We start from the raw sequence: 17,002 nt of genomic DNA, 5'->3' as shown, positions 1-17,002 counted from the left end.
CTCTTGAAAATCATACTTCATTTCAAAACCACCTATCAGACAAGCTGTCTGACTGAAAATTTTTTTTTAACTTTCCGTGTGTGCAAGGAACTTGCAAAGCACAATGCATGTGCACGGGTAGCCTGGATTTCAGACCAAGGCTCACTCTGGGATTCCTCTCGCCATCTGCAGTGCATACCTAACTGAAGTGCTGGGTACTATTAACCCATGCACGAGCTGGCCAGAAAGGTTTGCTTTCCCAAACTGCCATTTATGATGCTAAATCTGTTTCCTAACCAGGCTGCTGTTCCAGATCCCTCACCTCACCTTGGGGCGGGGAGTGGGGTGGGGTGGGGGAGTGTCTGCACAGTGTTAATCTTATACTGTTAGTCTGTATTTACAGCCCTTAAACTTGACAGGTTCCCTCCTTCCCTGCGGCTTTCATGTGCACAGCTCATTAGATACTCTAATGCAGCAAGGAGCCCCTCTTGCCTGAGAATTCCTTTGTCATATATTTAGCAAACTTTTGACTGCTTCCTTTCAAACGAGACTGAAGGACATATTTTCACAGGAGAGGGTGAGAATCGCAAAGCACGATCTACAGTCACGTTTTTCTGTGGGGAACTACAGAGCAGGGGAGGAGGAATCACCGGCAGTTCTCTCTCCTTCTCCCCCGCGCCTTCCCCTCCCTCCCCTTCCCTCCCCCCCCCCCGTACAACCACAACACGAGATGAACGTGCTCCAAAATACAGCTGCATAGTCTTCCCTCTCTTCCGGTTTTCCTTGCTGTGGCAAAAGGGGGGGGGGGAAAAATATGATGAGGATAGAATTATCGCTAATGTGGGACTGATGTTTTGACTCTGTCATCTGCAGACTATTTAGAAAAGCCTGTACGTGTGGTGTCAGAGTTAAACATAGCCAGTGATCGGTTATTGCTCACAAGAGAGGCTCAGACAGGGAAGAGGGAGGCATCGCCACTCGTCTGTAGGTCTGGATGGTTCCATAAATGAACGCACGAAGGCTTGTGGAATGAAAAGGAAAGGATGACTGAGGTTATGAAAGAGAGCGTCGCACTTCAGATGCAATCCTCATCCTGCATTAAAATCCCCATTAAGAGATAAATTTTACAAAAATACAATGTTTTGTATGAAATGAAAGGATTTCCTCCCCATTAGAAATCACACAGGAGACAGCTCCATTTGCTCCAAATTAGGTACGCTCTGAATTAATATTTTAATTAATCCACGATAAATAAGCCAGGCTCTTTCCTGGAACCGAGTTACCGTTTTCCTTCTCGGCAGCAGTGGGATGTGCTCACTCTGCTCTGTGTATGCATGTACGTGCCCAGGCTTTAGTTTGTTTTAATTTCTCTCTCTCTTTTTTGAACCCGTCCTTCAAATGATCAGTGACAACACATGTCCTTAACCATGGATTTCCTTGTGTTTGGCTGCTCTTACAAAGGGGGGAGGAGAGGAGGAATAATCAGATTAACACACCCAGACCCCCGGCAGGATGTTCTGAGAAATAAAAAGAGGGAGAGAAGGAAGAATTCACACATAAAAATAGAAGCCCACGTAGATTGGCCATATATGGAGTACCGGAGACTTCAGAGGGATACCCTCTTCGGACCACCCCTTTGGCGGAGGAAATCGCTGCTGCAGGAGGCCCCCTTCCCCCCTCCCCAGGCGGTTCACCCGCAGCCGCGCTCAGCCCCCGGCCCCGGCCCCGGCCCCGGCCCGCCGCCGCTGCACTGCGCCCCGCACCGCGCCCCGCCGCTCCGCGCCGAGGGAGGCCGCGGAGCGGCGGGTGCGGAGAAACGGCGGGGCCGCCTCGCCGGCGGTGCGCGGTGCGCGGCGCGGTGCAGCGGCGGCGGCGATGACTCAAGCCCGCCCGGCCCGCTCTGCCCCCCCTCCTGCTCCCGCCCCCCCCCCCCCCCCCGCCGGGGAGGGCTATTAAAAGCTGCTGACGTAGGAGCGGACGGCCATCTTTGATGAGGGCACGGCTCCTGGTCCATTGAAGAAGGAGACCCGGAGAGGTCAGCAGCGGCTGTCCTTGCCTCCCAGCTGCGGCACCGACCCACCGACCCCGCAGCCGCGGCCCGGCGTAGCGCTCCAGAAGCCGAGGTAAGGGTGGGAGACCACCGGGGGGGACCGGCTTGTCAGGGGGGAGGGGGCGGTATTAACGAAAAGGAAATGAAAAAAAGGCTATATTTAAAGAGGGACCTGCTCGGCTTTTTGTCTCCAGCCTCTGGGCTGCTACGGGGACGGAGGAAGGCAGGGAGAGGGGTGTAATTTCGCCGCCAGCCTCATCGCCGCCTGGAGCCAGGGGAGGGAGCCGGGCTCTGCTCCTCCGCCGTAGCGGGCTCGCTTGCGGGTGGCAGGAGGCCGGCGGAGAAGGGAAGCCCGGGGGAGGTAGGAGGAGAAGGAGAACGAGCGCCGTTCCCCCCCTCCCCGGAGCGGGAAGAATGGTCTGCGGGCGCTCTGCCCTGCTCGGCCGGACCGGGCTGCTGCCTTCCCGGGGCACTGCAGCGCCTGCACCGCGCCGGGCTGCGGCGGCGCTTCAGCACCGCGGACAGAGGCGGCGGTGCGGTGCGGGGCGGTGCGGTGCGGTGCGGGGGGGTGTGTGTGTGAAAGTCAGCACCGCGGACAGCGGCCGGGCCCCTCCGCTCCGCGGTCAGCGCCCGGCGTTTCAGCACGGTGGAGGGACAAGGCGGGAGGGGTTCAGCACCGCGGAGAGCGCCGCCGCCGTGCCCCCTGCGCGGCCGCGGATGTCGGCGCGGCGCCCTCCCGCCGGCAGCGCGCAAGGCTGGCCGCGCCGCGGAGGCGGGAGTGCTGCAGCGCCCTGCGGCTCCGCGCCTCCCCCCGGGCTGCCCTCCCCGGCGAGCCCCCGCCATGCCGCACGGGGAAGAGCCTTCCCCGATTGGAAAGCGGCGGTGCTGGCTCGTTCCAGGACAGGACCGCACGCGGAAACAGTTGTGGGGGTCCCCCCGGCAGCTTAGAATGCGAAGAGGGAGAAATTAAAGAAGAAGAAGAAGAAAAAAAAGGCAAATAGCTTCAGTTCCTAAAATTAATCGGCGCTTAGCACTTCGGCCTCTGTCCCTGCCCTTCCGCGGGTGGAGAGGTATTTGCGTAAGGGAAACGGGGGGTTACGTAACGCCCAGCCCGCGGGGTCCCTCCGCGGCCGGGCATTGCCCGCGGGGACCAGCAGCAGCCCCCCGGGGCTTCCCCGCGCCCGCGGAGGCTCCGCGCTCCTGGCCCTCGGCGTCCCCCTCTTCACGCTGCGCAGCGCCGCTGCCCCTCCGGCGTCTCGGGCGGAGCATGCCGCGGGCTCCGGTGCCTCTGTGCGCCCGGGGACTGGGGGGGGTCCCCCAAGCCGTGAGATGGGGGGGGAGGGCTGAGCTCTGTCCCGTCCCCCGTCCCCCCCCCCGCCCTCCGCGGCCGCGCTGCGGAGCAGTGCGGAGCCCGCCGCCTTATGTAACGCGCCGCCCGGGCTGCCCCGTCACGGCCGGGCTGGTGCGGGGGGCGGCGGTGGAACCGCACCGCACGCCTGGCCCCGGGTCCCCCCGTCCCCGGCGGTCCTCCGCCCTCTTCATCCTTTCCGCTCCCCGGCCCCCCAGTCTCCCCAAACCCCTCGGTGCGGCTCATTGCTGGCGAAGTTGGTAACTTCGCTGCTTTCTGCGGGGCAAATAAACAAGGGGGGAAGGGGGGGATCGGGCTGCGCGTCCAGACACTGCGCTGCGTAGCTGCGTCAAACCACGGCCGCGGGATCTGCCAGATTTACGTGCTTGGCTTGAATAATTGCTGCTGGTTTCGTTCCCAGCTGAAAAGGGGGGGCGGAAGGGGGGGCTGGTCTGCAGCGCAGCCCGGGGGTGGCGGAGCAGCCCCACAACCCATACCTGGCTGCTGCCAGCCCTGGCCACAGCATCTGCAAGGACATGCCTGTCCCGCACCCCCCCCCCCCCCCGCCCCGTCCTAGCTCTAGGCATGGAACAACACTCCCATTGACCGTGGCAACACAAGGATGGTGTGGGACAGCCATCCCTGTGGGTGACAAGGGAAGGGATGGTACCATCTGGGAGATGAGTGCCCTGTGGGGTACAGCTGGGGAAGCGACTCTCTCCTGGCGCCCCATCTCCCTGCACATCCCTGCATCATGGGCAAAGACGCCAGTCTAGGAAAAAGCAGCAGTGGTTTTCCGTTGCTTCTGCGTAGTGCAGAAGGGGTCAGCCAGGAGGTGACCACTGAAGAGTTTGATACCTAGGATGAGTGCCAAAAAGACAACAGAGGTGACCAAACAGAAGGTGCAAGCAGGCCTGATTTGCAAAAGCAAGAGCTTGAGGCTGCCTCTGAAGTCAATAGGAGCTGTGGAAACTCAGCATGTTACAGTTACATGTTACATGCAGTTAAATAGCAACCCCCAAATAAATACAGATTAACTTTCTACAACTAATGAGAAAATTAGAGTGGCATTTCCAAGAGCACTCAGGACCAGACTCTGTGTCCACTGAACTCATGAGGGCAGTGAAAGAAAGAACAGCAGAATCCAGCCAGTATCGAACCCTCAAAATACATCTAATGAGACACAGCTCCAATTTGCAGATTTATTGCACTGGAGGCGGGAGCTGCTTTTCAGGTCAACGGAAAGCTTTTCATTTGTCTCCATAGGCTTTAGGTATGGCAACAAACAGCAAGATTGAAGTACTAAGGCAAATAAAGCATGCTCTCTACCTAATGCTTGCACTGCTTTAACTGAGCAAGGTAATGACAAAATCCTGTTGGTATGAACACCTTCAGCAATTTTTATGCCTATGTGTCACGAGGCTACAGCTTCTGCGTATGTAGCAACCCTTGGAGAAAAATGGAAAGTATATGGCACAGTGTAGGGCTCACTTTGTTAATGATTTCTTCTCTCAGGAATGTAGGGGAGCCTAGGAAGAGAAGAAACTTGTTTACCTTTGCCTTGGCTTGTCACACAACTACTCTTTCTGGTACCTTTTCCCGAATCTCTATCATAACTCTTTATAATATAAGCACAGTACTTTCATCTGTACGTTTTTATACACACACACACACTCATTTCAGAGATTTCTAGGGTTATAAGCTAGGTAATCCCACAACAAAAGTAGACTGACTTTGCAGCCCTCATTGCGAAGACTGCATTTTTCTACCTGTGAAGTTTCATCCACCACTACCAATGCAGTCACCTTTGGGCTGGGCGAGTGCCAGGCAATCTGTAACAATAGACTTGTTCAAGCGTTTTAGAGCATGTAACAGAGAGAAGAATAATGCGTTGCTTGAGAGCTGCAGCAGGATGCAGATCTGAGGCAGATCACGATTACCTCTAGGAAGCTGGACTTTGGAGCAGGCACCAGGGCTCACATATCTACTCCTGGGAGTGCTGGATATAGTTTGTCAAGGCCATCAGTTGTCAAAGAATAGTTTATTTTTTTTTAGCTCATTATTTTTGAGCCTTAAATGAGATCTTTGCCCTTAGCTTCAATAAACTCTGGCTTTCTTCCCTACTGACCTTGCAGATTTAGCTTGCTGCATTGTATTGCAACGAGCACTTCTCCAAAACACACAAGTTATATTCCTAGTTCTTGTCTATCACCCCTTTGTTACTCCCTCCACAAACACTTAGCTACATACTCCCACCAGCAAAATCCGCCTCTCATCAGATGAGTTTTCAATATGCTGTCCCACATCCCACTGAATTTTCTAGGACTTTCCTTTCCACCAAGCACAAAGACGAGTCAACTTCACAGGCTCAAAATTGTTTTTTCCTGCTTTATGATGGCCCTATGGTTGATGTTGCAAGACTCAAAAGTGGACCTGAATGGCCTAGAGGAAGCGTTTGAACCACTTGCCCTGTTATTTTAGAAGGAAATTTAGCTTTGCCTTTACATTTTTCATTGTGTTCACTTGCTATTTCCTCATCACTTACCTCATCTTCATTCTCACCTACAATCCTCTTTTGACTACTGTTAAAGAGCACTCTGATGAAAGAAACACAAACTCGGGTAAAGAATTAGGACCCTGATGTGAAGGGAGGTGAGCGTGGACTTCTGATTTTGATTATTCCAAGGATTCTAATACTTCCACTTGTGAGGTAAACTTTGCATGAAGCTCTGAATAAGCTCACCAGTCAAGCTGTGTGCTGCTGGAGATGAGTGGAGGGTATGGAAAGCTTTCTACTCCCAGCAATGGGTGCATATTGATCAGCCCTGCAGTCCAAGAGGAAACCCTGCACATCATTTTGTGGGACTTGTAACAAAGAGAACGTTTAGCAGTTTAGGTTTTTCAAAGGGAAACAAGTGCTGCATACATGTCCTCTCTGAAATATGTAATTCTAAAGAGAATTCAATCATTGCATTATAACCTCTTTTTATTAGTAATGAGAGATATGGTATCTTATCTTACCCACTGGAGAAAGCTGAATTCTAATACAAGCACAGGGAGGAGAGGAAGCAAATACCAAGTAATTAATCATTGCTGTTCCTGGCCTTTGAAAGCTGAAAGATAATGCCGACGAATCTGTGTTGTCTGGCTATTTAAAAGAAAAAGATTTTTTAGTTGTTTGGTTTTTTTTTTCTTTTAGAGCTAACAATGCTCTGTTGCGTTTTTTAACTGGGATTTAACTTATTATTGGGCCACACTGTCAACTGGTGTGAATTAGCATAACTGAGTGCTGTGCTACACTACAGGCTGATGAGCTCCTGAGCTGGGGCTCACCATTCGTGCTTTAAAACAGAAATAGGTATACTTGCTGAAGGAGCAGGTTTTTCTATAAACAGAAGTAACTTGAAATGCCATCCCCCCAAACCCTATTTTTTACCAGCCTGGTTTCATTGTCGCAGATTCTCACAGACAAAGTTCACACAGTTAGTCTGCCTCAGAAATGGTGACAGTAAGCAACGATTAGTTAGCAACGAAGCAGCGGAGGAGGACTACTGCATGTTACGGCTGTATTTCAGGTTGGGTTCTGCTGCACTCTGCTGGTACATAACACCAGCATAACTTTTTATATGGTGTAAAACCCAGGACACAGCTGAGTTTTTCCTAGAGGCACATCTGTGTGCAGAAAAATTCAGAACTGCATAAATGGATGTAGAACAAAATGAAACCTGCACTTCCAGGTGCAGTCTGATTTCACAGACTGCACTTCCTAGCAGTAGCCATTCATTTTTCTTCCAAACTGGGAAGTAGTGGGAAGTTTTCCTGCATTCCAGTAAACACACAGGAAAATTATACTTCTTTCACCAGGTTTTTTAAGGCAATATTTTCAGTATTTGACTACTCAGACTTATTACTGGTGGAGTAGAAGTATAAAAGAACAAAGGCAAAGTCAAGTCTCACTGTACACATTTCTAAAACAGAAAGATGGGAACTGTTCTTATACATTTTTACTATAATTATAGTTTTCCTTGTGCTTTTAATATGAGAAAGTTATTGTGCCAGAGTTTACTGGTAGAATCCATGAGCAAAATGATAGTTATCATAGCCTGTGTCAGTGCTAACAACTAAAATTTATATCCTAGACATTACAAAAGGATGCTTCATGTAAGTGATTTTTTAAATTAATGCAAGATTTGCTATTTCTTACTCAAAACCTACCAATTAACAGGGACGTGCACATACAAAGGCACTGCAGAGTGCTTGGTGGGGCACGTTTGTAACTTTACATTGATCGCTTCCATCTCCCACATTTTCTCAGAGGCGTATCCTTACTAAAAATCCCAGGCAGCAAATCTCCAAAGGCTTTCACAGTCACTAGCCTGCCAAAGAGATTAGAAAACTAGTGTGGAGTGGGCTGAAAACTAAAGGCTCCGATCACATCATAGCTATGGTCTTTGTCATGATGTATTTATTTATTATAATTACTCTCCACCCAAAGGAGAGTTCTGTTTCTGGGTTGCAATACAGTTGTACCGGAAGAAATAATTTATTTTTTCTTTCATAAAAATCAGTTATTTGGAAGATGTGCCAACAGTTCCTTTGGTTCCTTCCCCTCCCCTGGAAATTATAGCTCACAGTGGGACTGTGCAGATGCCAGTTCATTGATCTGCCCTACAGAGGTAAATATATTTCCTCCAGCTACTCTAAAAAATGTCACGAAACAAAAGTATACTTCTTCAGAAGAGCTGATCTGTCAAAATAGCGTTACCATTCACTGATTTTTTCTTTTTTTAACAGGAACAGAAGTCTTCCATGCATATTTAAGAATCTTTAAAAAGAAAAGGTACTAAAATTAGCTTCGCCATGCTTTAGATGGAAATTAAAGTTTTCTTTCTCCCCTCTGCGTTAGCATTTTTTGGTTCGGTCTGGTCCTCATTCACATCCTTAGACACCTCACCATTTACCTCAAAAGGATTTAGACAAGCTTGCATTCCTGCAGGCATCAGGGAATTGCTCTTTGATTCAGCCCAGCGCTGCTCCTGCCTGGTACGCCTCTGCACAATGTGTGCACACATGGACACACACCTCTCCGAGCTCAGGGTTGCCTGTGCTGGACAGCGCTGACCCCAGAGGTGACTGACACTGTTAGGAGAGAAATTTCTGTTCTCTATTTAATAGGCACAGACATCTCTTAGGAATAATTTGTTCTTGCAGAAAACAGTAAGAAAGCTATTGCAATTTATTGGACTAGAGATGTTCAGTAACAGTCACTTTAGCTTCAGATATTGTGGTTTAGTGATTAAAGCACAGGGGCTGCACCCAGAATATTCAGGTGCAAGTATCACACACTAAATCAATGTAACCTTTGTCAAGTGCCTCAATTGCCTCCATCCACAGAAGAAAGAACTGAGATTTAAACAACTTTTAGTTTGCATTCCTCACCTTCAGATGGAGGACAAGTATCCTGTACCTTTGGAAAGATATTTTCATGTATTTTAGGGCATAGCAGTCTCCACTGCCAGGGGTTGGTGACCTAAAAATTGATACCCCTACAATGCAACATCCTCCCAGCAGAGGTGATTACTATTTACTTAGCGTTCAAGGGGGTGTTAGACGTGATTGTCCCCTTCAGGTTTGTAAAAGGCTTGGCTGGAAGGTGCCGTATAAACCCAGATTATTAGTTTTATATTCACGATAGCAAGAGAAGAAAGGAAACTCAGACCAGAAGGTAGATGAAACATTCACGCATTTGATGGTGCTCTCGTGGCCAGGCATAACACAAGACAATGAGTTTGCCAGAGCCGTGCATTTTGCCAGATCCGCATTAAGCTGCAGGGGGAGAGCAGGACCGAGCCCTCTCTCTTCCACAGCATTGGTTCCAAACTGGTAACATACAGTTGAATGTACAACCCAGATATGTTTTGTGAATATTTGAGTACTTCAGCCAAACATTTGCTTTTCTGGAGAGTATTCACCTAAGTGACACTCAAGTTTGTGAAAAGCCCTCAAGAAACAAACAAAGGTATGTGAACCCAATTAAATTGGAATTCACCGCTGACTTCTAACAGCCGTTCTCCCCAGAGAAGCATTTGTTTTATTTGCTCAGCTGTATGGAGACATGTATTTGTTGCCTAGCCTTTTGAAGGATTTCCTACAGGTTTTTTGCCATTAAAAACATGTTCTTGGGATATGGTATCGGGTTTTGCAATTCCTGAAAATATGTGTCTTTTATTATACCAACAAGAGGAGCAAGAGACAGGAAGGCCAACAGCAGCAAAGGGGTTTAAGATGACGCTTGATGAATTCATGAAGGGGATTATATGACGTAGCTGTTGGTGGTCACAAGAGACTAGACTTGATAAGGCAGGAAGTTTCTTCAAGTCTAATTTTCCTAAGAGGTTTTTCTTATTTAAAAAAAGAAAAGAGAGGAGAAAAAAAAAAGGTCTGCATGGCTCTCTGCTGTGGTGAAGGCCTGTCAGTTTAGTTCATTTTAGAGATGAGCACATCAAGAAAGAGACAGTGGAAAAAACCCTCGAGGCATCAGGAATGCACTAAGTATAATTGAAAATGCTCTAGACCACTTCTGTAACGCAACAGTAGGGCCATATGCAGGCCTCAAATTTTCAATATTAGCAAGGCATTTTTAAATCATTGCATCATCTAGTTCCCTTTTTCTTAATTAACTGTTCTAAATAGTACAAAATAGCTGCTCCTGGAGCAACTTTTAGGGTCTGAAGATCATTTTCTAAGCCTTGTAAACAAGAACTGGTGTGCATTTCTAACAGATTGACAAATAAGAATGCAAGACAGCTGCAGACATCACAAAAAAGGTGTTAGCTACTGTAGTACCCCAATTCCAAGATTAGTGCCTTAGTAACTATGCTGCCTTTTTGTTACCTGGAGTTTGGGGTCTCCTCCCAGTCCCACCTCACCTTACCCAGCCTCAGCTTTCTGTTCTCCGCATATTCCCCATATGCTCTGAGGGAAACCACCCTCCCAAGAAAGGGAGATGCAAGGAAAAACTCCTTTCAGCCCCATTCAGGACAGGGGTCTTGTTGTGCTGGTATGGACAGAGAAGGCATTACATGCAGCAGGCCACCCAGAACACAAAGGGAAAAACGGGGAAAGAGCAGGAAGACAGGAACACAGTGCAGGTGGAGATGAAGAGCTCTTAGCTCCTGGCTACATAAGCACCCTCAGCTACAAGGACCCCAGTGCTTCCCTCTCCTTTGACTGGTTCATTAAGAGGCCAGAAGAGGTTACCCATCAACGAGCTGAACCCCCTATAAAACAGAACATCCCACCGGCTATAGGGCTGTAGAAGTATTAACTTCTTCTCCAGCAGTACAATTATGCAGTCTTGATTTCAAAAATTGCCCATGGTGGAGAATATTACAATATATGGGTTTTAACTGAACAGTGAAATCCAATAAATTTTTTATTGTGGATGCAACCATTTATCTGCAAAGTTATTAAACTTCTATGTAGATTGATGAGCAGCTCTGCTGCTGCCCTACTGTGATTTTCCCATGGTTACTTCTATTCCTTTATGGATTAACACTTGCTTTCCTCTTTAATGTTCATATTCTTGAGAGCTCCATTCTATCCCAATCAGGATCCCGTTATATTTCTGTTCATTCCTTGAGCCCAGAAAGCCTTTTCTTGCACTTAGGACATTACTCACAAAGCTTTTAAAAGATTCCCCAGCCTGTCAGGTGAAGAGATAGGACACTCATCCAATGGCCAGACACACTCTGTGATGCTGGAGATTAGACCTTCAAGCACAGAATGCGAGACTCCAGGGCTGTTTACAGATTTCAGTTTCTTTACCTTCTTTTTGTGGTCTAGCCTGTCTTTGTGGTGACATTTCCAAGAAATGTGTTGTACCCTCAGTTGTTCTGCAAACAAAAAGCTCTTCCATTCATGCCTGCAGCCAGAATCTATTTTTCAAAACAATCTACTTCCCTTATAGAGTGAGAGACCCTTCGAAATTAACCAGGCTTTCCACTATGGTCAAACACGGTAGGCCAAATCCTGGGCTTAGAAGAGTTACTTGTATCTTAACCAAACAATGATCCAATGTACCAATAAGGCTGAAGAAGGGGACCAGAGAATAAAAAAGAGAAGAAAATAACTAGGGGAATGAAAAAAAACCAAACCAAAACAAAAAAAAAAACACAAAAAGAGACAAAAGCCAGGCAGACTAAAATAAGAGAAAGGACAGGGTAGACTTTTTGATTAATTCTTTCTTGATAGTCTTTCACTATCAGCACACCAATGACAATTACCTAGACTTAAAAAGCAAACTTCAATACTCAAGTTTCTGGTAGGAGCATCTTAAAAGTGCCCTGAAGTGTTAGGTTATAACACATTCTCACTCCTGGTGTCCAGCCTGCATCCCTTTAGCAGACACAACCTTCTGTTCAATCTTTGCATTTTAAAACGTAGAGGGGATGCAGAGGTGTGCCCTTACTCCTAATCTCATGAAGAGTTTGGATTAGTCTAACTTCTTTCACTAAGAGAAGAAAACCTGTAGCGGTTGGTGGGCATGAACCCTAAATGGACCGCCAGCTCACATTCTAGTGTTTGCCTTTAACTTCAACTTTTCTGCTGGCTACTTTCTTCAAGTGCCAATCTTTCTGGCACCAGATCTCTTAGCAAGAAAGCCAGCCCAGTGAGAAAGCAAAGCCACCTTAGCTATTTAATAACCCCAAGTCTGACTGATTCTTGAGTCAAGCTCTCTGCACTGCCAGCTGCGGGCAAAAATGGGGAGGGGAAAGACCTGGCTGCAGGGTGTCCTCCCCTTCCTCCTCTGTCCTGCTGCCAGACAGAGGAAGAGCAGACCCTAGGGAAGGAAGCAGAGGGGTGGCATTCACATGGAGGCCTACAACTTGGCATGACATCTAGGGGCAACACAGACACATCACAACATTATTTTGTGCAGACGATACATGTTCTTCATGTATTCAAGCTATGCTGCTCTTAAGGGATGCAACAAGTTAATAGAAAAGGGGAAAACTATGGACCAGCCCGTGCTAGAAAAGGGGGAAATTAAGAACCAGCCAGAGTTTAGCCACAATGAAGTCTTACAGATGCATATAAAGACACTAAGACACCAAGACACCAGGATGGTGGTATTTGTGAGAACTATTCCCCTGTAGTTAGTGTTTCAGAGACAAATAGCTGAGCAAAATGTTAACGACTGCTGTCTACTCGCTGTGGTATTTGAGACACGCACTTGCTCTGCAGCACTTTTACATTGAAAATAAAAACAAACCACTGCTTGTGATATCACAAGGTAGAGACCAGGGTTTTTTCTTTTGGCTAGAAAGTCTAAAAAAAGGCACTTTTTTCAAGTGTGTTAGAAATAGAAGCCTATTTTAGAAGAGACATGAAGTTATCAGTGCAAATTAATAGCGCCAGATGGGGGGTTAAATTACTGCCTTACAGCTGAAGACATGAGACAGAATGAGAGTGGTAGACTATAAAAAGGGTATCACCAGAAGCGATGAGATCCCACTGCGAGGTGGGATTTGTGAACACCGTGTTCGTGCTTGTAAGCAGTTGCTCAGATGAACGGTTTTATGGCCCAGAGCGAGGCAGAGAAAGGAAAAAAGTCACAGTGATTTTAAAGATCCTGTCTCATAGTTTACTGCTTTGCTCAAGACAAGCTGTCCAGCAGCACAAGCTACAATTAAATATCATAGAGCTTTGTCTCCTAGACTGGCACACAGCCACCAGGACAGGGGAGCTCACCAGAGCAGTCAAATAAATGTGGCTGTGTATTGGGTTTGCGTGGTAAGGTTCTGGTAGTGTGGGGGCTACAGGGGTGGCTTCTGTGAGAAGCTGCTAGAAGCTTCTCCTGTGTCCGACAGCCAATGCCAGCCAGCTCCAAGACAGACCTGCTGCTGGCCAAGGCTGAGCCAATCAGCAACAGTGGTAGCACCTCTGGGATAACAGATTTAAGAAGGGGGAGAAAAAAAAAACCCTGTGCAACTGCAGCCGGAGAGAGGAGTGAGAACATGTGAGAGGAACAACTCTGCAGACACCCACGTCAGTGAGGAAGGAGGGGGAGGAGGTGTTCCAGGCGCTGGAGCAGAGATTCCCCTGCAGCCCACGGGGTAGACCGTGGTGAGGCAGTTTGTCCCCCTGCAGCCCATGGAGGTCCACGGTGGAGCAGATCTCCACCTGCAGCCCGGGGAGGACCCCATGCCGGGACAGGCGGATGCCTGAAGGAGGCTGTGACCCTGTGGGAAGCCTGTGCTGGAGCAGTCTCCCGGCAGGACCTGTGGCCCCGTGGAGAGAGGAGCCCATGTTGGAGCAGTCTGTGCCTGAAGGACTGCAGCCCATGGAAGGGACCCACGCTGGAGCAGTTCAAGAAGAACTGCAGCCCATGGGAAGTACTCACTTTGGAGAAGTTCCTGGAGGACTGTCTCCCATGAGAGGCACCCCATGCTGGAGCAGGGGAACAGTGTGAGGAGTCCTCCCTCTGAGAAGGAAGGAGCAGCAGAAACAATGTGTGATGAACTGACGACAACCCCCTTTCCCTGTCCCCCTGCGTCACTGGTGGGGAGGAGGTAGAGAATTTGGGAGTGAAGTTGAGCCCAGGAAGAAGGGAGGGGTGGGCGGAAGGTGTTTTAAGATTTAGGTTTTTATTTCTCATTACCCTACTCTGATTTGATTGGTAATAAATTAAACTAATTTCCCCAAGTCGGGTCTATTTTCCTTGTGAGGGTAATTGGTCAGTGATCTCTCCCTGTCCTTATCTTGACCCACGAGCCTTACATTATGTTTTCTCTCCCCTGCCCAGCTAAGGAGGGGAGCGATAGAGCAGCTTTGGTGAGCACCTGGTGTCCAGCCGGGGTCAACCCACAACAGGCTGTTGAGCCAGGACAGCACTAACTGGGTCAGCTTCCAGAGCAACAGGGAGCTTTGTCAGAAAAATTCTAGGTTTAAGGGTGTTGTTACTGAAAAACAGCAGTTCTTACATTAAGAAAACAATTCTTTAATATAGGTATTTCTCAAAACATTTCAGTTATGTTTCACTTGGGTAGGAAGAATGTTTCTTTCTATCTCATTCCCACTTTCACTGGGTAAAGAGAAAGTAGAAAACCACTTTTGCTGATTATGAATAGGGCAAGGAAAAAAATGAAGAAGGATTATAGAAAAATGTTCAAATACCAAGTCCTCAGCAAAAATGGGACAACCCAAAAAACCAAAGAAGAACAATTTTGCAAAGTCTTTTAGACCAGCAGTTGGACTAAGCATGTCCTGATGCACAAAGGCCTATAGGTATGTGCCAGACACACTTGTGCAGGCTGTTAGCAACAGGATGGCTAAGAACCTGCCATGGGCAGGTCCTACCAGCCAGAGAGAGCCCTTCTCTAGCTGACACCCTGTGCCGGTAATAAGACATCCTACAGATCTGAAATAACCAGAACAATAGATAGAAGAAAAGGAAGTTGTTTCAGGGGCAGGATGCTTCCCATTTCAACTGAGTATTTAGTCCCAGATGCTTAGCTGGGATAAATCAGTACAGCACCATTGTAATCAGAAGAGCAAACCTGATCGGCACCATGTGGAGACCCTAACAACAACTGACTTAAAAACACACTTGAAGAGGAAGAGGAAGGTCTTTTTGACAGTAATTAAGCACTTTTTAACTCTCTGGGCACAGTAACAAAGGACCCTATTCAAAAAGCAAACATCTTAAGTGCAAACGCTTTAATAATGCATAGCTGCATTATGCAGAAGACAAGCTGTGGAGCTGCTCCTCCTTTCCAAGGGAAGTGCAGCATGCAGTTGGAGCACACAGTGCAAGATGGAGGCTCAGGAAGCATTGAACGTCATTCCTCACATGCCCTAAGAAAACAGGGGCTGCACTTGAGGTCTTCTGCACACCACAAAGAACCAACAGCACAATCCCTGCCTAAATCTCAGAGTTAATAATAATTTAATTCACTGACTGAGAAACTAGGCAGAAAGTTACATATATACAAACATACAGTGGTTTATAGAAGGCAGGAACACAGCCTATTCTATAAAACCATTAATCAGTTGAGCGTAATAGGAATTTTGCTATGAATCATCATATGTCGGCATTTGTGAGGCCGCACCTCGAGTACTGTGTTCAGTTTTGGGCCCCTCACTCCAGGAAAGACATTGAGGTGTTGGAGCGTGTCCAGAGAAGGGCAACCAAGTTGGTGAGGGGCCTGGAGCATAAGTCTTATGAGGAGCAGCTGAGGGAGCTGGGGCTGTTTAGTTTAAAGAAGAGGAGGCTGAGGGGAGACCTTATCGCTCTCTACAACTACCTGAAAGGGGGTTGTAGTGAGGTGGGTGTTGGTCTCTTCTGTCAGGTGGCTGGAGATAGGATGAGAGGAAAGGGCCGCAAGTTGTGGCAAGGGAGGTTTAGGTTGGATATTAGGAAAAATTTCTTTACTGAAAGGGTTGTCAGGTATTGGAACAGGCTGCCCAGGGAAGTGGTTGAGTCACCATCCCTGGAGGTATTCAAAAAGCACGTAGGCAAGGCACTTTTGGGACATGGTTTAGTGGGCGTGGTTGATGGTTGGACTCGATGATCTTGAAGGTCTTTTCCAACCTAAATGATTCTATGATTCTATGTCTAAAGGAGAACTTGCTCAGGTCCTCTCTCCAGCATGGCAGAGCAGAACTGACTCACCTCTACTGAATCTGTTCTCTAAGTCCAAAGCAGGGGCAAGGCTGAGAAAAGTGGCTCTTCATCACCTCAATAATCACATGGCTGAGATACTCTCAAGGTATGACTCAGCTGAAGAAGCAAGAGAACAATTTGCAGCAAATCAATTATATAGTGAAATCCCCATAATTTTTCTGTATTTTGGGAATGCTCACCACAAATTTTGATTTTTCTTGACTTCCTCTTCATCTGAAATGATTTGATGGGTCTTTTCTCAGAAAATAATTTCTAGATCTTCAGACTGCTCATTGCACACGTTTGTAGCTCCACCTGTGCTGCCTTCCTTCCATTTTGTACAGAGGGCTTTCTGCTCCCCTAGTGAGTGTGCAAGGGCTACAGATGTAGGGAGAGCGAAAAGCTTGTGTTTCAAATACAGAATTTGCTCTCTATGAATATACTTAATTAAACATTTCAAAAAGTGATGTTTCGGCAGGCATTAGTTCCAGTAATTTTGCCCAGAAGATTTTTGATAGGAATCTTAACAGAAGCATGTGAAATAATAATGTTTTGAGGCACCAGGAGGATGCTATTAAAAATGCGGGATTGCAGCTGGGTATATGTTGGTCACATTTCCTCAACTGAGCTATCATGTTCACCTCTGCAGAAATAGCAACTGTCACTAGCAACAGTCACAAGAGATGCAGCCCGCAGAGAATCACATTGAGCAAAGAAGAATATCTAGGACAGTGATTTAGCTTGTCTGGATTATAATGTTCCTCATAGATGCTTTAACATTGTTAAAAGGCCTCCTAAAGGAAGACGACAGGCTATTCAGGTCTGCCATGAGTAAAATAGAGGAACAAATAGCAATTGCGGGAAGGCTAATATAGTATGATACAGCTACATGAAAAATTCTAAGCAACTTGCTGGGAATGCTGGAACAAGAACATTCAGCCTGAATTTTAGAAAATCC

The 17,002-nt window shown here is 47.6% G+C and overlaps 1 protein-coding gene across 2 annotated transcripts in view; it reads left to right on the top strand.

The window, feature by feature from the left end:
- The first annotated feature begins 1,940 nt into the window (after positions 1 to 1,940).
- Positions 1,941 to 17,002, top strand: part of SNAP25 (synaptosome associated protein 25) — a 66,832-nt gene continuing 51,770 nt past the window's right edge. Inside the window, exon 1 of one of the 2 annotated variants that reach the window (XM_030021935.2) lies at positions 1,941 to 2,102. The gene's annotated coding sequence lies outside the window, so the exon portion shown is untranslated. The remainder of the gene's footprint in view (positions 2,103 to 17,002) is intronic. The other variant, XM_030021934.2, reaches the window with a different exon arrangement.

Source organism: Aquila chrysaetos, chromosome 8, assembly GCF_900496995.4.
Source record: "Aquila chrysaetos chrysaetos chromosome 8, bAquChr1.4, whole genome shotgun sequence".
Taxonomy (NCBI): domain Eukaryota; kingdom Metazoa; phylum Chordata; class Aves; order Accipitriformes; family Accipitridae; genus Aquila; species Aquila chrysaetos.
The sequence above is the reverse complement of the archived record's forward strand: the minus strand, read 5'-3'. Positions and strand labels throughout refer to the sequence as shown.